This window comes from Triturus cristatus, chromosome 10, assembly GCF_964204655.1.
Source record: "Triturus cristatus chromosome 10, aTriCri1.1, whole genome shotgun sequence".
Lineage (NCBI taxonomy): Eukaryota > Metazoa > Chordata > Amphibia > Caudata > Salamandridae > Triturus > Triturus cristatus.
The window spans coordinates 39,008,234-39,036,164 of NC_140593.1; the positions used below are offsets into that span (position 1 = coordinate 39,008,234).

At 49.7% G+C, this 27,931-nt stretch overlaps 1 long non-coding RNA gene across 3 annotated transcripts in view; it reads right to left on the minus strand.

Annotated features, from left to right (window-relative positions):
* The window catches only part of LOC146788774 (uncharacterized), a 226,266-nt gene that overhangs the window by 89,235 nt on the left and 109,100 nt on the right, over positions 1-27,931 (minus strand). The window contains exon 1 of one of the 3 annotated variants that reach the window (XR_014969978.1): positions 12,242-12,338. The exons of the other annotated variants lie outside the window; for them this stretch is intronic. This is a non-coding gene — a long non-coding RNA (uncharacterized LOC146788774). Of the gene's footprint in view, positions 1-12,241; positions 12,339-27,931 lie in introns of those variants that run through there. 3 annotated transcript variants of the gene reach the window in all.

Here is a 27,931-nt window from a genome sequence, read left to right on the forward strand (position 1 = left end):
TCTCCCCTTCCCCCTCCCCCAATGGCGGTGCTATGGCCTAGCAAAAGAAACAGAAAGAATCGTATCGGAGCCTCTTGTCACCATACATTTAAGAATAAACAGGCTCAGGAAGAAATGTTGCAAACATGTAACAGACTCACTCAGCAACCAAGAAAGACTCAGCGAGCCTGTCGGCCTCACAGAGCAGTGAAAGAAAGACTCAGCGAGCCTGTCGGCCTCACAGAGCAGTGAAAGAAAGACTCAGCGAGCCTGTCGGCCTCACAGAGCAGTGAAAGAAAGACTCAGCGAGCCTGTCGGCCTCACAGAGCAGTGAAAGAAAGACTCAGCGAGCCTGTCGGCCTCTGACACTTCCGGGAAGTTAGCAGAATGAGCAGCTTTTACTCCCGTGGGATCTCCGAGAGCAAAGGAGCAGCAGTGGCACCGGCTCTACCCGCCTACCCTGCCCCCTCCTCCAATGGCCGGGACTGCGGAGCCTGAGAGGGCACAACGGAGGACAAGAGCGGCCTCCAGAACTCTCCGGAACAGGAAGCAAGGCCTAGTTGCAATGTAAACTCAACCTCAGCCACAGAGAATAAAGACATTTAACCTGTGAGGTGCGCTGGGGCGAAGTTACCATAATTAAGCAGTCCGCGGCCTAAAATGCATAGGACTCGTACCCCCTGCCCCCCAACCAAACCCACAAAGCGATGCTTGACTACCAGAGCTGTGGGTTAAAAAGGCCATGTTTATTACAAATCAACACACAAACATGATAATATATAATTCATACAATTTATTACGATATGGATTTATGAAATTCAATCGTTAATTAATATTTAAATTTAAGCTGCCCCTATCTTCATGCTCCATCCGCAAGTCGGGCAGAACTCAATTTATTTACACGAAGAACGTTGTCTATTGCTCCAGCACTAAGGGGCCTTCAGGCTCGCGTCCCCCAACCCACTGAGAACCACGCAAGGCGCAACCCACCTGCGTCCTTGAGGGGTGAGCCCCTGTCATCTGGTCTAGGTCCGCCCCTTGAGGGGCCCACCCCTCCACCACCAGACTGCTCATCGGGGCTCGTAGGGAATAACCAGGAGCGGAAGCCCCATGCCCTATTTTTAAACTGGCGCCCTTGCCCCCAGCCGGTGTCCCATTCTCTCTGGGGTGAGCTTACCGTCTCTCCACCTCAGTGCTGGCCTAAGGAGTATGCAGGAGGACTCCCCTTAACAATGTAAAGGCAATTTATGTGGCCTCTTTACCGCCACAAGGGTGACCAGGGCAGACCGCCCTTCGCCCTCCCCACCCCACAGCAACCTCACCAACTTCAGGTCTAGAGCATGTCTCATTCCAGTGACCTGATTCGTCTTGTTACCCCTGCAATGCAAGACAACCCATTCTGGGGACAGGAGTCCCACACGACGCTTTGCGCCCGCTGCCACTGTGTGTGCTCCCAGGATCACCCATGTCGAAAAGATATCCGTCTGAACTGAATCCATGGGCATTGAACCTGTAACTTGAGTGTAAGCATCTCAAACCGTAACCATTAGGCCATTACTCTCTTCAACCACCCTACCTAAGCCCTGGCCAGTGAATCATCTATCCTGCTGCGCATGTCGCGGGCCAGAGTCTGACTCTTGTGGCCCACCACCGTGATCCGAACGCTGCGGGAGATAACCCTGTAAGTGATAAGTACCAACTCTGTCTGAGTTTGTCGTGATCCCCAGAAAGGCCCTGAATACCCCTTTTCATGTCCACCCGCCGCTAAAGAACCGATCTAACTAGCTCAGGCTATAGACTTCCCTCGGGAGGGGGCCTGCCTACCTTGGATAACCCAGTGTCCGGGCATGTCCGGCCTCCCATCGCCCTGAGCCATGATGCCAGTACCAGTCAATTTCCCCTAGGGGGGGCCCCCCCCCGGCGCCCTACCCCCTGCCAGTGTTGCGAAAATCAGGTAAGGATGTCAAATGACTGCTCTTGAAGAAGGGAACCCCTCACCCGCCCCTTGCTAACCCAGTCTTCAGGAAGGAGATACCCTAAGTTTTGCTATGAAAAGTGACCACCACCTGTTGTGTCCTTGCGCCAAATATAGGCTCACTTCGTGAACTCCATCCATGCCAACTGCCCTGACCTAACTTTCTAAGCAGGCCTCATCCTCTTCCCAGATGGGTCACCTGGCAGGTACTTGAGCGACCCAGCGAAATAGGGATGCCCTCTAATTTGTATGTGTGCCGAAAAGGCCCCTGTTTTTCCAAAAATCTTGTACAGCGCAACCCCGACCCCAAGGAATAAGAGCTCCATGTGCATCACTTTTAATCAAGGGAAAACGATCATTCAAAACAGGAATGATTTCTGCCTAGCCAAGGGGAGTTTCCTTGAGACCAGCATCCCTAATGAGCCTCTACCGGTAGTACGCTACCCGCACAGCATCCGCCCATCTGCCTTATTGGTAGCCCTAGACACTCAAACCCTATAACTAACGTGCCACCTGAAAGTCTATCTGGTGCGGTGTACCCTAAAGGAAAGATTTCTTGCCTGAAGTCAACTGAATGATGTGCCCCAACTACCACCCCCTGACGGGTGCGACTAATCTTCAAACCAGTCACATGATGCCTACCTGGACGATGATGCAGAACACCACGCCCCTGCGTAACCTAGAGAGGTACGTGACCCCCCGTATCCTGAAGGTGATCTTAGGTGAACCCTGTACCTGACCAAACCACCTAGTAGTGCTAGTACTTGCCAGCCAGATCCCGGCTGTATACTGCCCCCAATGGGACACATGGTGGGCCCCGTATCACGGGGGACCGACCCAAAACGTAAAACAGGACCGCTCACTCCCGTCCTACGAACCCACCTACGTAAGGTACACACCAAGCCACCCCTCGCACATGAACATACTCCCTCGGCGGGAGCGATGTAGCCACAGGGGAGAGGACCCCGCGATGGAGCCAACAGGTACTGTAAAATAATAAGTACCTTCGCTTTTTATTTGCATTTACCGTGGCCCCCCCCAAGGGGCGGGGTCAACATATAATTTCATAAATGGCAACCGACACGTGTGTGTAACCCTGTGCGCGTCAACAGATTCCTATATGTCTATTTTCAGTGAGCACCATACCTCACACTCAGCTGTTCAGATTACCACACAATGAGAACAATCCCACTGTCACAGCGACTATGCTACGCCAGCTTGTCATATTTGTATTGTTATATCAGGTGGGGCAAGGAGATATCACGCTAGTCGCCTCCAGGCCCTTCTTCTTAAACCCTAACATTAACAGAGCAGGAGCCCGCAAGCCTCGCGCTTGTGTGACAAGACAAAGGGCAGGGTGTGCTTTCACGAGCCGCGAGTGGAAAAAACGGGACCAATGTCACGGGGAGATGAGAAGCGGCCCGGGCGGAGATTGCCACCACGCGCATGTTTGTCTTTCGTTCCTATCTAATACCAATGCACCGCCACCTGGTAGACCCGATACTGCCGCGCGCCTAATCGCTGGTCATTTCGAACGCTGCATTATCGAAAACAGGCCTGGGCCTCGATGCATATTTCCTGCACTCATGAGTGGTTTCTCGAACACCCACCGTACGCAAGTCAAATAACCAAGCAACCAAGCATCGATCAAAGGACAAAGTGCACCCGGAGATTACTAACCCAAGAGGCCCAGGTGCCCCATGGCACCGTGCATTCTGTATTGTATCTCTCTGTCTTTAACATTGGTATAACCCTTTTAAACGTTCTGCCTACCTGTACTGGGGACAAGGCCCGCCTGTACGAGATCATCACCCCTTGATACTACCGAAGACGTTTTTTAGGCCCCGTGATCTCCCAAAAGAAAACCTCCCCGCTGAAGACTCGGTGATTTTTTGGAAGGAAGTCTATGCAGTCTATTTTTATATCCTTCAAATGCGGGTCACACCGTTACTACTGCTGATTTCTTCAATGGTGTATTTTGATTAGTACAATAAATGTGGCGGTGACTGTCTGCACAGCCCATCCTCTTTGGCGCCACCTCGCATCCAAAACCTGTAAACCATCCACACCTACTCGAGTCTGATAGTGATAACGGCGATTGCCCCAGCACAGATTACCGGAGACCCCTGTATACCGGGGCCGGCGCAGGCAGAAAGAGAGGGCGAGGACAAGGGCAAGTTGCCCTAAATAGGCCCACGCCCTCTCCCCCCCTCGAGGCGCCGGCCCCGCGGTCGGAAGTGACATCACGTCGTCGCTGACCCGGAAGTACTCCTTGCTGCGGTCCCGTTTTCTCCAGGGACGAGAACCACCAAAGGGGAGGGGCGTGACCGGGTGCCCGGGGGGCCGAGTCCTAAGTGCGCGCTTCATTATATTTCGCGCTTGGCAAAAGCAGCGTCCAAGACAGGAAAGCAATGCCTGGTTAAATTGTAAACACAAGGTCTAAAGCAAAATATAAAAAAGCGTCTGCCAAAGAGGAGCGAAGCCTTCTTTAACAAGCCCTCATCCAAAGGGAAAAAAAAAAGTACGCACAAATCCACATTACTTGAAGAACATGGAAATAAACATGTAGCTGGGGCGGTCGCCTGTAAGGATCTAGATCAACAAAAGGCAGGAGTAATTAGACACGAGGACGAAACAGAAGCATGCATCTCTAAAAGGCACAAACAGTAACCAATAGAAACAAGAAGCAAATGTGTCACGGCTAGACACGGCGGAGCGTGGTGCGCGCGCTTGGCGGGGGAGCGCATTTCAGGCGGGGGAGCGGACCCTTTGAAGTAGGATGCCGAGGGCGCCAGTGGGTGAAGCGCTTCCCCAAACGGATTGCATGGCGGCACGATGCACGTGATTGTGCGCGTGCTCGCCATGCAATCCACTTTTGGGAGCACTTTGAAATGCCCCTCTTACTAGAGTCTCGCATAGCGGTTGCGTAAACGCAATAGCTAGGCGAGACCTAAAAAAAGGCGTCTATTGCAGTGTCAATGAAGTGCGCTGTGTTATCAGTGTTCTCTCACACTGACAGCAGGAATGAGGACCCGATAACATAACAAGGCTGTACCATGGATGTCGAGTCACCCAAATACCAGGTCTAGCGGAAGTGACATCACAGACCCTTTCACCTTAATGACATCACCCTGAATTTTCCCAGGGATGCATGTCAAAGGACTCTGACATCACAACAACTGACATCACTGAAGTCCCATAATGACTGCATGATTCATAGAACAACATAACACAGACAAATGTTCATTTTAAATATCACCTATTACCGTGCTGCCTCCATCTTTGAAATTATGTGGCATAATCCTTCCCCTGGATTGCAGTGAGTTAGCCAAACCTCTTCAAGTGGGTTTCAGTACCAGAGTAAAAAAAGTCAGAATGGGGCGATGTAGTGCATTTTAAAGCATCATTTGCACATACAATTGATAAAATGTCAGAGGTGCTGAAAGGGCCCTCATTCAATATTTAAATTCTTTCACGGTGCGCTAAAACAATTAAATCTGACATTCCCCAGGAGTTGACCTAATTTTGTTTTGTAAAATGTACTATTGTGCCCCCATGAGTCATTGCCATGGGTGGCTCCTCATACCAAAAATGTATATAAAATATGCCAGAAATTTACAATTTTTGCTACTCATATACCATAGGTGTCCCTTCCGTCAAAAGTTACCTCAGTATGTCGGTGTCAGTATTTTACCACTGGTGCCCTCTAAGCCAAGAATTACCCATGCCAGTATTTTGTCACATGTGTCTGTCGTGCTCCAAATTGCCTCAAATATGCCAACGCCCGTATTTTGCCCTGGGTGTCTCTCTAAGACAAAAATTACCCTCAGTATGCCAGGGTCAGTGACAAAATCCACAAGCATCACATCATATGCTCACTCACTCACTTTCACTCACTCGCACTCATTCTCTCATACTCACTGGTTCTCACTCACACTCATGCTCTTTGAGACCACCCTACACTCAAGCTTATTCATTTCCACTCATCCTCTTCCACTCACTCTCAATCTCATCCACTCAGTCTCACTCCCTATCTGTCATGGAGTCACTGACCTTCACTAACACACACATGCTTTCACATACAGACACACGCTCACATATCCATGCTCTCTCTCACATGAGCACACACTCACCCACAAGTTTGCACAGAATATACATTTAAAACCATGGGGCATATTAACAACGGCCAGCGATAATTATCTCTGGCCGCGCTTAGCGATAATTGTATTATCGCAGGCTATCTCTGGTATTTATCGCCCTGGTAGCGCGTTATTAACAACGTGTTACTCCAGGGCGATAAAAATTCCAGAGATAGCGAGGTTATCGCCCTTTTGCAGGGAACATCGCTGGTTTTCCAGTGATGTTCCCTGCAAAAGGGCGATAACCTTGCTGATACGACCCACAGGGTCGTATCAGCATAATCCACCCCCTATATTAGGAATGGCTAAGTCAGGATTTTAGCAGACGTTAGATTTTGGCAAAAACTGTCATTTTCTCCAAAATCTGATGTGTGCTAAAATCATGTGGGCTGCCTTGTAAATATCGCGATGTAAACATCAGCGATAAATGCAAGGTAGTCCATCTTGGGTACGCCCAGTAACGCCCACTTTGCATCTCATTGGAGATGCAAAGGGAGGCGTTGGGGAAAAGGGTGCTAACATGCAATTATGCATGTTAGCACCCTCTTGTAAATAGGGCGCTGGTTTTATCTCCGCTTTTTTGGCTTTGCAAGCCAAAAAAGCAGAGATAAAGCCCTTGTTAATGTGCCCCCATGTTTGCTCACCAAACCCCCCCACCGAAGGTCCCGTTCCAGGTAAGTGTGCTCCATTTTTTGTATTGCACTAATAGTGAATAATAAACTTTTATTAACTACTTATGCAATGAAAAATGGGCAGAAAATAAGTAATGAGAAGCCGCCCCTGTGTTCTTGGCACTGATTTTGCCACCTTTGAGGCCAGGGGTCATAAAGGCAGTGCCAGGGGTCACAAGGGGCAAGCCAGGGGTCTCAGCTGTGACCCGTATTTACACCAGAATGATGTCTAATACCCTGCGATCAACCGGGAAGGGTAGTATGTGCAGAGTTGCCTCGAGGCTTTATCCTTCGAGAGGTCCTTTCTGTTTATCAGACAACTTTCAGGGTGCGATTCTTTCATGCTTGAGCAGTAAGATAAAAACAGAAACTTCCAGTCCCAGAATGCAAAGTGCTATTTCATTAAAAAAACGAAAAACAGGACAAGCTCATAGTGCCACTTACAATGCAACTTGGGTCTCACTGGAAGCTTTGAGTGTGCATGTAAAACTTCTTAAGTGTGCCAGGCACCCATCTAGATATCTGATAAATACATTATCACACTGGACATGAAGTGTATTTCACACTATCCTTAAAATTCATGTTTTGAACACATCAGCAGACCTGAGAGCTATATCATACAAGGATCTCAGCAATCTGACCTTCATGACTAAAACCTTGAGTTTCAATCATCATTTATTTTGTTTATTTTTGTTCTTTGAAATACCATGCACCAAGAAAAGTTGTTACAAAAGCACCTTCCTTGTCAGGTTAGTTAGCTGAAAAACATATGGGGATATTCTCAAGAACATGTGATAACTTCTGCAAAAGTAGCTTAACGCAACACTTCATATCGCAGTCTATCACGTGTAAATAACTCGGTGTTAACGTGGTATTCTCAACACGGCAGCACCATGCGATAGACCCACGACAACACGTCAAATGAACGTGTTAAAATCAATGTGGCGCAACAAAAATACGAAACACGAACGCAAAAAAAGTGGAGATGACGCCAATCGCGATACAAAAATCAGCGAAAACCAGCCACATGCCTGCAATCCCCATGGGACATGCAGGAAAATGCACTATAAAAGTTGAAAAAAACCACATACAAAAGCCAAACAACAGCGAAGCACAATGGAGTCAGCCGGAGCAAGTGCAGAGGACAACCAGAACCCCACAAGCCCTCCGGATGACCAGCCTGGGATCTCGGGGTCAGGGAAGCTCAAGGACAAGAAGAGTAGGAAGAAAAGGCTCAGTCCGCAGGAAAACAGGATCCTGATAACGGAGGTGATAGAACACCATCAACTACTGTTCGCCACCGTCACTGTGTCACTGGCAACTAAAAATGGAATACGGCAGACCATCGTGGACAAGGTGAATGCAGTCGGAGTGCTGAAGAGGACAATGGAAGAGGTCAAGAGGCGCTGGAATGATGTCAAGCGCAAAACCAAGCCGAAACTCTGCAACAACCGGAAGGTAGCAATGCAGACTGGAGGTGGGCCTCCAGCACCAGAGGAGGAGCTGGATGAGATGGAGGAAATGGTGTCCACAGTCATCAGTGGGGAGATGGTGGCAGGAGTTGGGGGACCGGACACTGCTCAACATGACCGGACACAACAGCAACATGTTGAGTAACAATCAGGAACTGGGGGAGATGAGCACAATGGCACACATGCACAATTAAGCAGCTGCGGACAAACCATGCCCCAACTCCCACCAAGAGCCCAATGTAGCCAAGTTCGCAACATCCCAGCACTGTATAAGCACAGAAGTCAAAGGCACGCTGCATTAAAGGGATAAGGGGCATCCAAATCAGAGCTGCAGGGGCGACTCTCCCAAAATTTAGCACACACACATAACATGCAGAGCACAGCAAGATTGACAACAATGTGGTACAAACCGCAACACGTCCACAACAGAACAGAGGACACAACTGGTGCCGCTTGTGTGCAGACACTGGCCAATCACATTTGGCATAGCAGGGAAATGTGAGATGATGATGTACTGGAAATGTGAGATGATGATCTACATGTACAAACACAATCTGTGATGTTGTTGTTGTTGAAATGTCCACTGACCCGCATCAAATAGGCAGATCCCCCAAACACCCCCATTGTACACTGTCATACAGTCTTAATGTAAACATGTGCAATGCGTCAACACACATGTGAACACAATGTTAAACTGCATCTCCCTTTCAGATTGCAGGGGGAAATCCAACACCTCCTGCAGAGCAGCCCAAACATCTCTTCTCCGGTGATGAAGAGGACCACCACACCTGCGACTCCGACGCCCTCCAACAGCTCGTGGAGAGCCTCCGCACCCCACCTCCAGGAGCAGGGCAGCCCAGCTGCTACGAGCAGAACCCACCCCCTGCATAGAACACACAGCAGGCAGCACCCACCACCACGGCTGCCTCCCAGGACCCCCACGACGAACACATGGCCTTCCAACATCGTGTGTTGGGGTGCCAGGAGAAGCTGGCTGAACAGGTGCAAGTGGGGTTTGACCGCATGGGAGACAAACTAGATGCCATACATGGGTGTTTAATTCCCATCAGGGACCACTCAGTCCCTAACGGACACCCACAGTCCGCTCCATGCTCTCCAACGAACCATGGCTGACATCGCTAGAGTCCTGACTCTGAGACAAGAACGACTGTCCAGTCAGAGTGGCTCCAACGAGCTCGCCCGGGAGTTGGGACTCATGTGGAGGTTCATGGAGAACATGGAGCGGACGCGGACTTAAAGAGCGACTTCCACGGCTGCACACCAGCGAGAGGTAGATGGGTTCCTCAATGATCTCAAGACCATCCTCAAGGCATTGCTGCAACAAGGTCACTTATGTGTCAGTGTCACACAGTGCGGCGGACATTCCACCTCCGGCCCCTGAGGTGTCACTGCCACACAGTGCTGGAGACAGAACACCACCACCCATATGTGAGGCACATGCAACAGCAGAGGACAAAGATGGGAATTAATCTGCCTCCATGGTCAGAAGGATGCGGTAGCATTCATCTCCGCCATATGACCTGTTTCTGCTTCGTTCTGCCCTCTGCATCATCACCTTCCACTGTCCCCCGATGCACACTGCGACACTCAACTTGGACCTCAACATGGACTGCCATATTCTGTTTGGTCACCAATGACACAGCTATCAGACTGCAGACTGAATTCCTCCTCTTCTGATGTAATTGTCATTCACTGAAGGACTCTGGCTGCCCCTCCACGGGCTATCGATGTAAAGTAGGGTTTCCTTGGCCCTGTACTGCTCCAGCTCCAACACTCCATTAAATGTGCATTAAACATTCACTGTTACACCGATGTGTCATGTCTATGATCTTGCAAGTGTGGAGGTATGGATGAATGTAGGGTCAATGATTCCCCCTTACGTCCATGTTGCTCAGGTTGTGGGACTTGGGTCACAGGGTGACACATTGCCGATTGCATTCCGGGTGGTGCCGACACTAGAATGGAGAAACACGCATTAGTTACTTCCTTGTCCAGCCCAGAACGGAACCACGCCCAGAGCCCGGGGGTCATTGTTCGGACCCTTACACTGGACTGGCGTACGTCAGGCCAGCCCACTCCACTTATGCTCACGGGGGGACGACAACACTACATGTCCCAGGTCTTCCCATTAGGGATCTGCTGCTCACAAGTCTAGCTGTCTGCATGCCAGAGCCACTCCCTCACGGCTGGTTTACACCCACACCACACCCATCCAGCACAGCCGTCACAGGACATGTGACCCTGCCAATAAAAAGGGCCTGGCACGCGTACTGGGCGCCATTTCCACTCTGTAACTGGGTGTATCCGTGTGGTTATCATTTATGCATGAGGGCCTAGGGCCCGGGCACAGCACAGCACAGCACAGTAGATTGTCTACTCGAGCTGCAGCTTTCTGACTGCGAACGGCACCACGCACGCTCCAGTGTGTGCTGCTTCTCGAGTTGCTTTTGCTGCTGCTCAAGTAGATTTTTTACTCAAGTGGCAGCTTCCCGACCGCAAACAGTATCACACAGTGCTCCCGTGTGTGCTGCTTCTCGAGTTGCTTTTGCTGCCACTCGAGTAGATATTTTACTCGAGTGGCAGCTTCCCGACCGTGAACGGCACCATGCAGTGCTCCGGTGTGTCCTGCTTCTTGAGTTGCTTTTGCTGCCGCTTGAGTAGATTTTCTACTCGAGCTGCAGCTTTCTGACTGCGAACGGCACCACACAGCGCTCCAGTGGGTGTTGTTTCTCGAGTTGATTTTACTGCCACTCGAGTAGATTTTCTACTCTAGCGTCATGTTTCCGACTGTGAATGGAGCCACGCAGTGCTCCACTGGGTGCTGCTTCTCGAGTTGCCTTTGCTCCCTCTTGAGTTGATTGTCTACTCGAGCTGCAGCTTTCTGACCGCTAACGGCACCACACAGCGCTCCAGTGAGTGCTGCTTCTCGAGTTGCTTTTGCTGCCGCTTGAATAGATTTTCTTCTTGAGCAGCAGCTTTCTGACTGTGAATGGCCCCATGCAGCGTTCCAGTGTGTGCTGCTTCTTGAGTTGCTTTTGTTGCCACTTGAGTAGATTTTCTACTCTAGCGGAATCTTTCTGACTGCGAACCGTTGTGAACGCCCACAATGGGGAAATCTAGACAGGTGCCCTCCTAGTGACTGAATATCACACTAGGTGATGCCAAATCTTGCTCGCCAACTTACCGTTGGTGAGTCCTGTGTGACAAAAAACACCTCTGTGTGGCAGTTGGCAGAATTTGGTTGGAACTCCACGTTATGGCCAAAACACTGCCAACTCCTCAGGCAGAGCAGGATTTATTGCCCACCCCTGTTACACACATGCAACATTTTACAACAGGAAAGTAGGAGATTTTGAAAACAAATTCGGGAGAATGCATTTTCCTCACTGACTTGTATTGCAGAAGAGGTAGATGGGAGGCAGCTAAATGAAGTTAATTTTTTGCTTTTAAAATCGTGAGTCTCCCACCTGAATCAGATCTGTTGGCATGTGTGGTTCACAGGAGGCATTGTGGTGTGTGGAGAGTTAAGTTGGCCTCTGGAACTGCTGCCCAAGATCGGCTTTGCCTCTCTCTCGGTAGTCCCCTGATGAGATGCCCCGCAGAGCCACCTGCACAACTCAGCAGAACAACTGTAACACACTCTGCTGGGAGGGCGGATTCCTGAACCTCCCTCTTACTGCGAGAGCACCCTTGAGCCTCACCCCTCCCCACCACAGGTCATGCCCAGGTCACTCAGCCCTCCCCCTTCCGTCTAATGCTGTCCAAGCTTTGCTGTGGACAGCATTAGACTTTAAAAACAAATGTAGCAGGAACACCGAGTTTTCCCCTAACCGGAGTGTGCATTGGAAGTCAGCGACGGCCGGTACAGATAAACGCAATGGGGTGGTGGGCAAGGGCGTGGTTAAGTGGACAGACGACAGAATAGGTATAGTTAGATAAATATCAGCTAATAATGCTGTGCCCTGCCCCGCCCACCATGCTTACCTGTGCCAGCTGTTGAAAACCTGAAGGCCTGTGTGCTGGGTGACTCTGTGATCTGCAGAAGACACACGAGGTTCACTAGCATCCTGTTTATCGTCTGTTTTTGTCTCTGTTCTTAGAGGCTGTCAGGGTTTGCTCAAGGATCTGAATTACTAATCCAGGGTAATTATTACGCCATATGAGTTTTCCCCAGGTAAAGTCTGGCATTTCAAACCTGACAAAATGTATAGGGTGGAGGGAGAACACCCGTAAAAAGGAAAACACGCAGATTTTGGTGTGTTAAACACAGACTCCACATGTTATGCCTCATTTTAAAGGGCTGGACTTGAATCAGCTATGCGTATAGCACCTTTTAAATTCCGATACTCATGGAATCAGATTTTAAAAGGTGCAATGAAAATCTCCTTAACATTCGGCATTCATAAGGAAAATGAGGTCAGGCCATGATCTGAGCACCTCGCCCTGCATCAACTAAACGCACGACAATCAGATCAAAGTGATCCACAACACAAAGGCAAATGGAACTGGGTAATTTGAGTTTTACATAAACTTTAAAATTATCATCTGGGTTGGTACAGATTAAAGAGTAGCCATGTTGTGTTTTTTAACGAAAGATACATTTGAATGAAACTTAAAAGAATCATTTAATCCTGTTTCTTGTAAGCTAAAAATAAAATTTTCATTATAAGCTTAAAGGCAACAGTCATACTAGATACTAACCTTTGTAAGCAGGCTTGAGTTATAAGACAGAATTGTGTCAGCATGACAATTTCTATATAACTTAGAAGGCTGTGTGCCCCGGGCTCTAACCTATATACATGGTTTGTTTTCCTAAGTAGAAGCTCTATCTGTAAAGTTTTCACCACAGTACAAAGGGTGCAGGTAGTAGTGTGTTGTAGGAAAGTAGGATCTGCTTTCATGGTTCCTCCCACTTTTCGCTGGTGTCATACTGTTTTTCTGACTAGTCTGTCTGAGAACCTGCTGATCAGGAGCCCAATCACAGTGTGTCCTCCCTAAATTGGCTCTGATGAGTACCTTGATACATTCCTAATTGGATGCTGGTGTACCCTAACAAGTCCCTAGTATATGGTACTAAGGTACAAAGGGCCTAGGCACAGCAGGGGTCCCCCATGGGTTGCAGCATGTGTTATGTCACCCATAAGGGACCCTCCAAACTATGACTACAGGCCAGCCATTGCTGCCTGTGTGAGTTAGTGCTTGCACCTCTCATGACAGGTATAAGCTTCCTTATATCTTACATCACTGCCCTTGAAACATATAAGTCACCCCTCAAGCAGGCCTTTCAGTCCCAAAGGCAGGGTGGTCGGTTCTGAGTGTGAGGGTGGCCCTTCATAAGCAGACCACCGCTGTAAACCCTGGAGTCCATTCTCCAGACTTGTGAATCAGCCGTTACGATATACAGAGGCCATGCATCATTATGCGATGACCATCTCTAAACTGGCTGGAACGAACCTGGGCATGTTTGGTATCAAACATGTTGGAATCATACCCCAACACCGTATCCGGTGTTGGAGGTATGAGTCCAGCCATGGTAGGGCACCTCCGGGAAGCCCTCCATGCTCCCGGGACTGAACTCACAGAGCCTGGAGAAGGTAGAACAATAGGTTTCCTGTCACAGGGAGGTGGGACCACCTCCGAGACAGGATTTAGTGTATTAGGCCACATAGTCTGCTGGTCGGGCACATTTGTTGCCCTCCTTGCATACTCCAGTTCAAACCAGCTCAGGGAGCCGTTGGCTCCCGCTCTGGCATGAAACTGGACAAAGGACATGGGAGTATCCTCCCCATTGTCCAGCCCCTCCTGTGGGAGGGACCCCTGAATCATCCTAACCCTCAACTTAGGGTAATTAAGGGCTTACATGTGGGTGAGTCCCTACATTCGTCATGGGATTTGATTTAGCCCCAACTCCACTTCATCTTTGATTGTCTGGACATCCAGGCCGAGTCGTGCTGACCGTGCCGGACTGATCGCATCGCCCTTTGCTTTGGGACCGAGACTGCAACTGAGAAGACTCTGTCTGCTCCTGACCTCATCGCCCTGCAAACCCGCTGCACCGTCAGTGTCAGTGCTCCATACAGGTTCCGTCCTGGGCCTGTGGACATATAAATACATCCAAAGGAATCTCCCTTGGAGTAAAGGAGTCACTCTCATGAATCTGCAGGCACCGCAACACGATCGACCGGTCTGCCAAACATGGGCTCCAACAAACTCCGAAAAGCTCAGCAACACAGGTGGCGGTCTTCCATTCCTTCGAGGCTTGAGTTTTTCTCTGGTCTAATTGAGGCCAGCATCCCTCGTAGCATGCCCTGCAACTGACCTACTTACATAAGTGAGCATCATGTACTAAGCCAGCCTCCTACTTTGGTGTGCAGTGGTACAGAGCTACTGATTCGGTGTACCCGTACTTGAAGCCTCTTCATCAACTAACCTTTTTAATTGAACTCGAGTGGCCTTCGTCTTCCGTGCCTCCTGGATGCCCCAGAGTGGCATAGACTCTGTCCCCTCTGCTTTCAGGAACGTTTCGACACAAAATCACGCCTGGGTTCCAACAGACTCTTTTCATCCTTCTGCAACAGTGGTCTCATCCTGAAATTTTCGATTGTGCTCGACAGTGGCTGTGGGTATCCTGATTCTGAGGGTACCCGCATGTGGGGTGGGTCCTCAAACGTCTATCCTCCACAGGGTGTCTTCAGGGTTCACTGGGAGCGCTCCTCTTTCTCCGAGACAGTAAATGTGACGTACACATTGAATACTATTGAGTATGTGGTCGTATATCCTCTTTGCATACAACTGTCTAAGGGTGCCTAGATTCTCACCTGGGTTGGTATAGTGGGTCCCCAGATCTGCTAGGCCTCCTGGGTCCTGTCTCTAGTACTGTTGTGGTTCACATTCAACATTATTGGTATATGGTTTGGTCTCTCCTGTGTATTGGTGCTGCTTATTGTTCTATTTCAAAGTATTGTGTGCATTGTCAGTATGTCTCCGGGCAGGAGATATTGTACAGTGTTAGTGAGTAACTGTAGTGAATATCTATTTTTGGTTCTTTTTCACTTAACCTCTACTAAAGGTTCGATACTGGTGAACCGAGCTGCTTTACACTCCTCCTAGACTAAGCCTGAAGGCTGCTCTCCACAACTACCACTTAGAGAGATTTCTAAGGTTGTCTAAGACCACTAAAATCACCATAAGTGTTGCCTAGATTAGTGCAGGGTGCTACACTTACATACGTGAGCATCATGAACTAAGCCAGCCTCCTACAGATGTTTACTGCCTTCTGATCATGGTTATTTTTTAGCAAATAGGGTCTTTTTTTACAGCTGTTGCAGAAATGTACACTCTTCTTAGTAGATTCTTTTGAATAGTCTGTGGTTTCTCAGGAGAGTTTCACTGTGTGAAAATAGTGTGGTTAATTTCTTCATGTAGGTTTGGTCTGTGTCAGGGGTTTGAGGAAGATAAAAGCTGTCCTAAGTAGGGGGTTTATTTAGGTATTGACATTCACTATTTTGCTTTCTCTTCACAGTTGAACACCATACTCAATGAGGGTTGATTTTTAACGTAAACTATGCTACCTGTAGCGTGTATGGTATAGGGCCAATGTTGCACATAATGCTGAGCTATTTTGTACTTACTGTCAGACCTCTAATGCCATAGTAATTTAGGCAACAATATGTGGGAAACAAAGCTTGGATGATGTCATCAGAGATGCCATTACTGATGTCATTTGAGATGTCACCAGTGATGTCTTAAATTATGTCATAGAACATGTCATAAGTGACATCATATGTGAGGTCATAAGCAGTGTATGGTGGGGGTTAACTATAACTGGTACTTTTCAGTGATTTTTTTTAGTTCAAAACGTTATTATTGCATGGCAGGGGACATAGGGCATAGTTACCTTAAGACACAAGTTATAATAACTGGCGAATTTCACCGTTTTTTTAGAGTTTAAAATGTTACACTGTTACTGAATATTTCACCTAATTATGTTATTGAAACATTTTTATTTTTTATAGAATTTCTTCTTATATGCATGTATCTATATTTTTTTCACTAACAAATACAGGTTACAGGGACGGTATAGTTAGGAACTATAATTAGAAAACCTTATAAATTTACTGAAAAAACAAAGGTTACAGGGACGTTATATTTAGGCTCACATTGCACTCGTACAAAACCAGTGAAATTCAGCAGTTCTAGCTACCTGAGCTAACCATAACCTATGTCCCCACAATGCACTGCTTATGACCTCACATATTACATCACTCATGACATGGTCACTGATATCACTGCTGACATCTCAAATAGCATCACTGATTACATCATTGATGACAGCATCCACAGAACCACTCATATACCCATTCACATCCCTATCTAACCTCACATACACCCACTCCCACTCAACCACCCACAAACCCATTCACAGACTCATACAAGTAGTCACACACCCACTCACACATCCACTCCCTCATACAGCCACTCACATAACCACTAACTCACCCATACACCCACTCATGTACCCACTCACTCACCAAAATACTCACTCAGATATCCAGCCATACAGACATACATGCACTAACACACCCATACAGCCACTGATACACAGTCAGTTACCCATAAAGCTACTCAAATACCTACTCACTCACCCAACCAGTCACTCATACAGCCAATCACTCACCCATACAGTTATTCACACACCCACTCACTTACTCATACAGATATTAACACATCTAGTCATTCACCTATACAGTCAGTGACACAAGCACACACCCACCATACAGCCTATCTCACATTCACTCGCTCACCCATACAGCCGCTGACACACCCACACACTCATCCACACACCACTTATGCACCTACTCACTCACCCATATCAATCAATCAATCAGGATTTATAAAGCACGGCTAATCAACCGATAGGGTATCCAGGTGCGTGTCAGTCCTGGGACTTATTCGACCAGCCTGGTCTTGAGGGAATTCTGTACACCAGAACTGAGGCGATGGTCCAGAGGTGCATGTGGAGGCTGTTCCAGGTCTTTGCTGCAATGTAGGTGAGGGAGTGTTCTCCACCTCTGTTCTGGGAGATGAGGGGAGTATGGGCAAGTGAAAGGGAGGCGGAGCGTAGTCTTCTCTATGGTTGGTGGAAGGTCAGGCAGTGGTTAATGTAGGCGTGTCCTTGGTTACGTGGACCCTTGTGTGCGTGGGTCAGCAGCTTGCATTGGCATCTCTTCTGTATGGGGATCCAGTGGAGTTTCCCGAGGTTGAGTGTAATGTAGATTGGATTCATCTGGGAAGCTCGAGGATGAGTCTGACTGCGGCGTTCTCTATGGTCTGAAGTCTCTGTAGAAGGTGTGTGGCAATTCCTACGTAGAGGGCATTGCTATAGTCCAGTTGGCTGGTGATAAGGGCTTGTATCACAGTGCATCTGGTGTGTAAGGGTAGCCACCTGAAGATCTTAAGTAGCATGTACAGAGTGAGGAAGCGGGCAGAGATGGCATTGATCTGTGATTTAAATGGTGAACTTGTTGTCTGTGCTGATTCCAAGGTTTATGGCATGGTTGGAGGGAGTGGGTTCGGGTCTGTTGCATCCAAAGATCAACAAGTAAGTAATGACCAGTAATGATCTCATCTGCAGCATCGGGCAATGTACAGGTACTGGTCACATCACGCAGATGGGCATAAAATGCATCCACTGACTCGTTTGGCAGCTGTCGTGCCTGACGCAGCAAAAACCGCTCATAATATGGATTGGCCAGCGGCTCAAAATGGGCGGTAAGGACTTGTTTCAAAGTACCATATCTATGTGGTGTCCCCCCTTCAACCACCGACCTACCCAAACGGTGAATAGCCGGTCCCCCTAAATGCAACAGCATAGGATGCTGTCGTTCCTCCTCTAGGTCAATGGCAGCAAAGTAAGTCTCCAAACGATCCATCCAGTCCTTCCACCAGGCAGCCTGGGCCGACGGAGGGCCATCCAGCAGAAATGGTTCCACAGGGGGAATGCCCGACATAGCAGGAGAGCGGAACAATGACAACAAGCAAACGCCACCCTTCAAAGTCCAACACCACACTGGCGCAATCCCTGGAACAAAAACAGCAAAACTTGCCTGACCAAAGACGAAATCCAAAGTCCAGCAACAGAAAGTGAGGCAAGCACTAGCTCCAGGCAGGCAAAAACGCTCCACGTGCCCCCCAGCAAGAGGAACCTCCAGGCAGGCGAAATGTCTAGGCGAAATGCTCCACTTCCCCCAGCAAGAGGAAACTGTAGGCAGGCAAAATGATCCACGGCCCCCTCAGCAAGAGGAAACTCCAGGCAGTCAAAATTGCACAGGCGAAACTAGCCACTTCCCCCAGCAAGTGGAAACTGCATGCAGGCATAATGCTCCACGGCCCCCTCAGCTAGAGGAAATGGCCCCCAGAGCACTCCTATGCCCACCAGCAATGCAAACCACTACCTGCCAGGCCACTATCTCGCTGCACACCTCACCAACACTGCAAGTCACGCCCCCCCCAGGAACACACGGCTGACCGGGCAGCAGAGATCAGCTGTGAGGCACCAAAATGGCAGGCCTCGCCCTCAGGAACAAACGGAGCCTGATCAAGCCGCAAAGATCAGCCGCGAAGCACCAGGAGCACCAACAACGGAGAAGCTGGCACCCGGACGCCACCGCATGGACCGGGAAACCCCTGAGGCGTGCGCCACACCATCCGCAGCAGTAAAGGAACCACCCGCTTCGTCGCCAAAATGTTGCATCCATGGATCAACAAGTAAGTAATGACCAGCACTCGTAGGTACTCTGTTCACTCTGGTTTTTGCACCAGGCTTCTTTATTTCAAAATATTCCCACCCCCAATCGTCACGAAAGTGACCACCTAAACACAGCCCTGTGGGGAGGTCCAACAACACCCCTCAGGGCTCCGGCCATAATGGTTTGCCCCACCCGTGACCACATCACAGGGTTCTAGGTCTATTGGACACCAGGAGTTCTTCCTTGTGTCACTGCTGTTGCCAAAGATCAGAACTTCCATCTTGTCTGTGTTCAGCTACAGACAGTTGTTCTTTACCCAGTGGGCGAAGTTTATCATGCATCTGTGGAAGTTGGTCCTGGTGGTGGTGGGGTCGTCGGTGAGTGAGGGGATGAGTTGGGTTTTGTCTGAGTAAAAAATTATGTTGAAAACAAGGGATCTGACGAAGTTGACCAACTGCGTCATATATATGTTGAAGAGTGCGGGGCTGAGGAATGAGCCCTGGGGGACACCGCAGGTGAATTCTTTGGGTTCAGAGGTGAGGAAGGATGTGATCCATCTGAGCACGTCCCCTTGGATCCCGATGTGGTGGAGTGATTCGATAGTGTGTGATGGGATACAGTGTCAAAGGCTGCCGAGAGGTCAAGGAGGATCAAAACTTCTGTTTCTCCTCGGTCGAGGAGGGTTTGGATGTCGTTGGTGGCTGTGCCAGGGCGGTTTTGGTGCTGTGTTTGCTGCAGAAGCCGGGTTGTGAGACTTCTAGTAGCTGGTTCTGCTCCAGGTGTGTCATGAGTTAATTATTGATAATCTTATCCAGTACCTTTGCTGGGAATAGGAGCAGGGAGATTGACTGGTAGTTTTTGAGTTTGCTGGGGTTGGAGGAAAACTATTTGAGTATTGGTCTAACTTCGGTGTGTTTCCCAGTGTCGGAAAATGTTACAGTGGTGATATAGTTGTTGGGTAGTGTGATGAGTTCCTGGCCGATCCTTTGGTTTCCAAGGTTGAAGATGTGGTGTGGGCATGGGACTGTGGGAGCTCCCGAGTGGATGGATTTCATGGTGAAAGTGGTGTCCTGGATGAAGAGGACGTTCCAGGTAGTCAGTGTGTGGTTCGTGTCAGTTATGGTGGTGGAGTGTCTGTTGAAGAAGTCCATAGGTGTGGGTTGGGGTTAAAAGGTTCTGTACATCGATGCGATCTTGTCATGGAAGAAGTGGGCACGGGTGTCACACAGCTCCTGTGAGGGTGTGATGTTGTTTTCGCTGGCAGCTGAGTTGGAAAATTCATTAGCAATGTTGAAAGGTTCCTTGGTGTTGTCGCCACCAATTTTGAAGCGTGCAGCAATGGCTGTCTTCTTTGTTGCCCTCAGCAGGCGGTGGTAGAGGTTAAGAGAGGTCTTGAAGGCTTCCCTGTCGGAGGTATTGTTGCTGGTGCACCATCTCCTCTTCAACTGTTTGCTGTCTCGTTTCACTGTTCTGAGTTCTTGAGTGTACCAGGTGGTCTTTTTAGAAGATTTTTTTCTGGATGTTGCTCTTAATGGAAATAATGCTATCTGCGCAGTTGGTGATCCAGCCATTGAAGGTTTCCACTCCCTGTTCAAGGTTGGTGGCAGTAGCAGGGTTAGAGGTGTTGAGGGCATTCACCCAGCTGGTCTCTGAGATTGTATTTCACCTCCAGTGGAGGGCAGTGGTCATCTTGGGGGTAGAGGTGCGGGGGCTGGAGATGCTGAACTTGACGATGGAGTGATCGGTCCATATGAGTTCTGTGACATGACTGTATTTGATGCGGTTACTGGAGATGAAAAGTGAGTCAAACGAGTGTCCTGCAGTGTGTATAGGGCCATAGACAATCTGGGTCAATGCCAACCTGCTCATACTGTTGAGGAGGTGTGAGGTTGGTTTTGTCATCGGGGTCGTCAATGTGGACATTTATGTCGCAGAGGAAGATGTAGTCCTTGGAGTCTAAGGCTAGGGGCCCAATGAAGTCTGTGATGGTCTTGCAGAAGCTGTAATGCGGACCTGGGGGTCGGTATGCGAGGGTGTCTCTGATGGTTGTCTTGTCATCTGTGTGGAGCTTGAAGTTGAGATGTTCCATGGGTGTGGGCTTTTTACTGGTGATGGTGGTGCACGGTATGGTCTTTTTGTGGATGATGGCTGTTCCTCCTCCTGGCTTGTGGTTGAGGTCCTTGTGAAGGGTTTTTGTATCCACTGGGGATCAATGTCTGGGGCTGATATGTGGTTGAGCCAGATATCAGTGAGGAATACTATGTTGGGTGCGAGGGTAGCAATGTGGTCCCATAATTCAGTGGAATGCTTGCATAGTGAGCATGTGTTGAGAAGGGTGCATGCAAGTTGGTGTTTTTGTTCAGGTGGTGTCTGTGGTGTGTTTCGAGTCGGGCTGGTCAGTGGGCTGATATGTGTGCTGTGCCAGGTGAAGTAGCAGTGGGTGTAGGTGAAAGGTCCTAGCGTGGGTCAGCGTAGTGGTAGTGTTCGTTGCGACATCCAGGGTCGAGGATGTAGAGCTCGGTGATGGCGTATCTTCGGGGGTGGGAGGACCAGGGATCGTGGCGCTGGGTGCGGTCCAGGTGCGGAGGGGCACAGACGGGCTCGTCATTGGCACACATCTGCTGCTTGGTCGTGCTGCAGCCTGTATTAAGTAGGTTCTGGTGTGGGCAGGGCTTCTGTTGGTGGCAAAAAAGGTGAGTGAGAAAACCCCAGCAGGAAAATCCAGGCAGCTGCGGTGTCACTGGACCAGTTTGGAACAAGCAGGAGCTGGAGGCCACAGGCAAGTGGCAAGCCAGGTGTCCAGGTGCCTACTCATGCGGCCACTCACACACCACTTCCCTCACCTCTACAGCCTCTCACATACCCACTTGACCACCTACTCACCTATACTCCACTAACACACACACTCACTAACCCACACAGTCACACACACATTTATTCACTCACCCAGCCACTCACACACTACTCATTCACTCATACAATCAGTTACATACTCATAGAGTCACTCCGACACCTGCTCACACATGGATACACACAATCACACTGTCCCCCACACATTATGTGTTACAAATAGTATTACTCTTTAATAGTACACAAATTATACTTATTTAAGTGTTGTAGTATCTTGGTATATGTCTGTAAAACTCAGAAACGTTTAGAAAACACCCACACTCACTGGATGATGTGATCAGAGATGTCATTTGAGATGTCATCAGTTATGTCACTGACCATGACATGAGTGATGTAATATGTGAGGTCAGAAGTAGTGCATTGCCGGAGCGTAAGTTGTAGTTAGCTCAGTTAACTATAACTGCTGAATTTCACTGGTTTTCTACAAGTGAAATGTGAGCCTTAATATAACGTCCCTGTGACATTTGTTTTTTCAGTGAATTTTTAAGGTTTTTAAATTCTATTTTCCAACTATAATGTCCCTGTTTTTTTCAGTGAAATTCTAAACATTTTAAAATTCTATTCCCTACCTGTAACATTTGAAAATTAGTATGTGCGTGAGTGCAAGAGTTTGTGACTGAGTGCATGAGTGTCTCAATGGGTTTGTGATTGGGTGTGTGTGTGTCTTAGTGGGTCTGGGCCTACCTGCATAAGTTCTCACTGGGTGAGTGAGTGGGTGCATCACTGTCTGAGTGAGTCTCTGATTGATTGAGTAGATGTCTAAGTGGGTCTGGGACTACCTGTATAACTTCTCACTGGGTGAGTGAGTGGGTGCATCACTGTCTGAGTGAGTCTCTGATTGAGAAGATATCTAAGTGGTTGCATGAGTGTCTGAATGAGTCAGTGACTGGGTGCATGAGTTTTTGAATGGATTTGACACTTGAAAAAGACCTATAACATACCATGTGAAGCTTGAAGTGAGAGAGCACAGATAGGGTCTGCACTAGTAGCCATCTCCAGCGTTTGAAAGACTATTTCTGGACATGGTACACAAGGTTATGTCAATACTTGCCTATATATCTTAGAGAGTGTAGGAGTACACCTCTATCAGTGCCATGAGATGTTTAAGTAAATGTGCTGGTATGTAACTGCCTGCTTTAATACCTCTATGGCTACCTAAATATGTACGTAAGTGGCTGCAGAAATACTTTAGTAACTGAGGTAGGAAAATGTTCGCCTTGGCCCTTTTTGCAGGGTCATCCCTAAACTTTTTGCCTTCCTCCTGTATTTTTTCTGACCTGTTGTTGGCTGTTTTATGTCTCTGGGCACCTTACCACTGCTGACCAGTGCTAAGGTGCATATGCTCTCCCTATGGTAAAATGTATACATTGATTGGTGTCCATGTTTGGCTTATTCGGTTTACTATCAGCCCCTAGTAAAGTGCACCAGGAGTGCCAGGGCTTGTAAATGCGAATGCTGCTGGTGGGCCTGCAGCACTGGTTGTGCCACCCACAGAAGCGGCCTAGTAAAATGTGTCTAGGGTCTGCCACTGCAGAACCTGCATGCAGTCTGGTACTGTCATGCTGGCTGGGCAAGTGCACACACTTGCCAGCCTCCAAACCTTCCCTTTGCCTCATGTTAGTCACCCCTATGGTAGGCCCACGGGCAGGGTGCATTGTAGGTGTAAGGTAGGACAAGCCGTGAGTGTGTGGCATGTCCTAATAGTGAATTACAGCCATTTTCGTTTTTCACTATTGAAGGCTACCTGCTCTCTATAGGCCAGAATGGGCTGCTGGAGTCACTACACGCTGTGACCCCAGTGGACTCATAGAGCATGGTAGAATATCAAGTTTAGTATGCCTGAACTCAGAATAATAAAATACTTCTTGTAGTCAAGTTTATTTTAATATCCTGGGTTTGTAAATACTACTTTTAGAAAGTTAGTATTTACTGACCTGGCCATTTCAGTCCGCCTCTGCTGTGTGTGTGTGTTCTGCCTAGCAACAGTAAGGAGCAGGGTTGGGGAATCCCCAGAGACAGGTTGGCTGCCAGGTGGTGGATAGAGAGATGACACCAAGATGGGTGGGAGGAGTACACCTTGACTCTTGAATAGACCTATGCTCTGCCACCACAAAGCCGGCGCCGCCCCCTGTGGAGCGGCTGATGTCTCTGCCCTGCTGCTGAAAGGAAAGAGCAGAGTCACCATAACAAAGTGCTCCAGAACTGGACTGGGCCAGGCCCAGGCCCCCTGGCGCTAAAGAACAGAAGAATCACTGTATAAAAGTAGGAGCCTGGCTCCAAAGAAATCAGAATCCTGTTTTACCACAAAGAACCTCTGCCCGACTAGAAGGAGAAGAAGACGCTGGAAGGACTGGCCTGCTGCTTGCCTTGCTGAGAAAGAAGAGGAAGAGACTTGCTGAAAAGACTTTGCTGCTTTGTGCTTTAAACATTCTCCAAGGGCTTGATCTGAGCTTGCCCCCTGAACAGAACCCCAGGACCAGTGGGTTCTTTGTGCCTTTGCTCGTCCTGAAACTCGAGCCGTGTGTGTATCCCGCTTGAGGAAGACGGCGCCCCTCATCGCCCCTCCTAGGGCTGTGACACTCGGGAGCCTGCCTGCCTTTGCCCCCCTTGAGAACCTCGCTCCGACCGGAGTCGCCCTCTACCCCGGGCTAGGCCGCCGGCACCTCTGCCATCGCCTGCTATTGGAGCGTGCTGAAGCGCTATCGTCCCTCCCGCCGGAATTCTTGTCCGACGATCGTGATCCCCCGCCGGGTCCCCAGCTGCACGGACCGTGCCCTATGACCGCGCTTCGCGATCTCGCCCTGAAGTCAGGCAGCGCCGCCCCCGCTGAGGAGACCCCGCACTGCCGTGCTGAAGGTCGTGGGCCGCGCCTGCCTGACTACACGCACCTGCTCAAGAGGATCCAAAGGTGCCCCATCCCTGCTGAGTCGCACCCTCCCGTGCCGACTCCCAAAAGCAACTACACGTTCTTAAGAATTCCAGTATCGGGCTCGGGGCCCGCAACGCCTTATTTCCCCGTTCGCAGGAGCCGATCTCTGTAAGTACTGGAACCACAAGTAACATTTGCGAGAGACTACAAAGTATCCATTTGAAATTACGAACAAAGAACATTTGCCTGCTTTACAACCTGGTGGCATAGCGAAAACGTTATTGGTGTTGTGATAAGTCTGCTGATATATATATACCTATTTTTACATAAAGAAGCGTATTTTTCTACATATCCAAGTCTGGTGTCCATTTCTGGGGGGATTGATGTATTTACTGTGTGTATGATTACAACTGCTTAACTGACTAACGCCTGGAGAATAGCCTTGGCTGCTCACGCCACGCACCTAGAGGGTGAGCAAGGGTCATTCCAAAGTGGTTATCCTGCACCCTGACGTAGAGGAGAGGGTCCCTGCTTGACACAAGGGCATCCTTGCGCCAACCAGAGACTCCCAAGTCTAACATTGGTAGCAGCGGTGGGATTTCGGATTTGCATTTATAATTTGCATGCAGTGAATTATTAATCACCAGATAGTGAGAGCAGACCAAGTAACGCAGCCACAGGTTTTCATTTTTGAACTGTTGAAACATCGACCATTGCTTCAGCCATGCCTGGCTCACTCCCTGCTGGAAGAGCACTCTCTGTGATTTCTGGAATAGATGAGGTGGATTGGGAGGAACTGGAGGGATACACAGTAGAGCAATTGAAAGGCTACAGTGTAAAACTCCGAGTTCCCCATGCTGGATTCAAGAGGAAGGTCCAGTACACCAAGGCGTTGAGAGCCTGGAAGGAGTCAAGAGACCCACAGAATGCGGGGGACATCATCCCACCCGACAACCTTGGGGAGCCCAGCAGAGTCCTGTCCCCAGAGGAGCTGGCAGACAGGGCAGCAGATCGGGCGCATGCAATGGAGATGGCAAAGTTGGCAGGACAAATGGAAATGGAGAAGCAGAAGTTGGCCGTGGAGGCACAACAACGCCAAATGGATCATGACCTAAAAATGAGGGAGTTGGATCTCAAGATCAAGAGTTTAGACCGCTCTCCCTCTGGTGGCAGCAATATTGAGTTTTACAGTGCTGAGAGAGTAGTACGCACACCCAGAGATTTGGCGCCTGACTTGAAGGAGGGGGTTAACATACACCAGGAGGTTCAAGGGCATGAGGTAGCTCCAGTAATGCGCAGTATCCCTGAAGGGAATAGGGTAACTGGCGCAGGGGTTCATAGTCCTAGTGGAGGGAGGGACACTCTACTGACTCTAGCTGAGAGGTACAGGGAGAGGGGTTCCCCCAACATTGAAGTCCTGGTGGGTGAGTGTGAAGACCGCCCAGAAGAGTGTGGGTTGTGGGACAGAGACAGTCAGATACTGTCTTGCCAGTCTCAGGAGAGTGGTGTGGAGTACGTGTGTGAGGCACTGGATGGTAAGGTGAAGGATAGTTTGGTTAACCCTGCTAGGGGGCTGTGTGATCCAATTGTGGGAGAGCATATTGTAAGTCCCTGTTTTCCAGAGCTATGCCAACACCTGTGTGAGGGTGAGTTCTCTGACCGCAGAGAACCCACATTGGAGGCAGACCTTTTGGTGGATTCCAGAGGGTCTGGAGAGGCATTGGGGAGTGACCCTGTGGGGAGTGGCTCAGGTATCTTCCAACCCAGAGTGGTGGAAGTGGTGCAGAGTAGCCCAGCTAGGTCCCATGGTTGTGGGAGGGGTGTAGGGGCTCACGTCCTGTCTCAGTGGAGAAGGAGGGAGTGTGGGGCTGCGTGCCCCCAGGTGCCCGAAACCCAGTCTCAGAGCCTGGTTGGTTCTTTAAGGGAACACCAGGCGGGGAGCCTAGGCTGTCCTGATGGGCCGCCCGTTGAGGGGGATCCCCTAGTGTCTGGTGAGCTGGGAGTGTCTGTAAGCAGGCCTCCATCAGTTCTGGTGTCTGGCAGTACCGCTCCAGTTGGGAGGGTGCAGAGGTCCAGATTGAGGGATGAGAGGGGGAAAGAGTCCCCAGTGGAAGAACCAGTGGGTCAGGGGCCAGCCAGAAGGGCTGCGTCACCCGTGAGTGACCATGGTGACACCACTTCTGTCCTGGGGGACCTTCAGGCACTGTCAGATGGACAGGGGTCGGGAGATCAGCGCCAGGCAGACTGTCGCACGACACAGGAGTTATGTGTCACCCTCAGGGGGGGCATGCGTGCTCCCCGGGAAGTCCTGGTGCGCCAGGCGAGCGTTCAACCGCATGGGTTGGTCCCAGGGTTGGGAAGCCAGGTTCAGGTGTTGTCTGACCTGGAGGGTGGGACTACTGTAATCAGTGTCCTGACCCATGTTGCTTCTGGGGGTACCACGCCAGTTGGGAGTGGGCAGTACTCTGGAAGGGGGTGCAGAGGGAGGGAGTCCTCGCCTCTGACCCCGGCTCAACTGAAGGGTTTAGACCCTAGGTTGGAGGGCCAGGTTCAGGGTGTCCCCCCTGACCTGGACGCCCAGTTGCAGGATAGAACACCTGAACTGGTGGGTGAATTGCGCAGGACACCTGCCCCAGGTGCCCTGGCAATTCTGGAAGGGGGTACCACTCCAGGTGGGAGGGTACAGAGCCCTAAGGAGAAGGACCGGGTGTGGGAGAGGCCACCCCAGTCTTGGGTCCAGCCGCCGGGTACAGTCCTGGGGCTGGTGGGTCCGTGCCAGGATGTCATACCTGACCTGACAAGGGGGAGAATGGACAAAGGGTGCCAAGCACCTGGGGCTACTGGCCCCCCGCTCCCTGGCGCCACAGAGGATTGAGAGCCCTGAGAGGCCTACGGCCTGGGTCTCATCCCTGACTACTGTCAGTGGCCACTGTAGCATTTTGCTGTCTGTCTGTTGGGACACACCTGTGGGCCAGTTAAGGTTAGGTGCTGCACAGGTGGTGTCCACAGGTGAGGAGAAGGGTTCCCCATGGATTGGCTTGGTGGGCCCTGAGAGTATGGACAGAGGGAGTCCGATAGGTTCAGATTGGCGTAGAAATGGAGTCTGCCCCTGCAGTTGCGGGCCAGGTCCTTATTCTATCGCCCCAA